Below are 489 nucleotides of genomic sequence, written 5' to 3'. Positions count from 1 at the left end.
TCAGAATCAAATTAATTTTTTTTTTTTTAATTCTTGAAATTATGAAATAAATATATAATGAGGAATAAAATTCTATAATAGGTGAATTATTAGTAATCGTTGAATACTGTCGATATGGAAATTTGCATAATTACCTGTTGAGGCACAGGGGAGATTTTATCAATCAAATCGATCCTGCTACGAATAAATTCGACTCGGGTATTGGCGGCGATCTGCTGCACAGACACGTCAGTGTTAGCAGTAACAACAGGTTTGCCTTAATCATCTTCACTATTGTTAATAACGTTCGCATTTGTTACCCAATTAATTTCAATGTATCGCTTCACTTAATCAGTTTCCCAATTAAATGTAGAAACAATGAATTGCACAACTAAAATCTGTATCAATATTAAGGTTGCATGAACTCTTACATAAAAACAATGACAAAGCATTGGAATTTTAATAGTTATTAAATTTTATATTAATAAAATATTATACAAAATTTTAGAA

At 28.6% G+C, this 489-nt stretch overlaps 1 protein-coding gene across 1 annotated transcript in view; it reads left to right on the top strand.

The window, feature by feature from the left end:
- Positions 1–76: 76 nt before the first annotated feature.
- The window catches only part of LOC108628157 (fibroblast growth factor receptor 1-like), a gene marked incomplete at its 3' end in the record, with an annotated part of 4,974 nt that continues 4,561 nt past the window's right edge, over positions 77–489 (top strand). The window contains exon 1 of the mRNA XM_018029911.2: positions 77–250. The remainder of the gene's footprint in view (positions 251–489) is intronic.

The sequence above is a fragment of the Ceratina calcarata genome, unplaced genomic scaffold (genome assembly GCF_001652005.2).
Source record: "Ceratina calcarata isolate Rehan_Ccalc_2016 unplaced genomic scaffold, ASM165200v1 scaffold503.2, whole genome shotgun sequence".
Lineage (NCBI taxonomy): Eukaryota > Metazoa > Arthropoda > Insecta > Hymenoptera > Apidae > Ceratina > Ceratina calcarata.
This window is presented reverse-complemented; position numbering and strand designations above follow the sequence as displayed.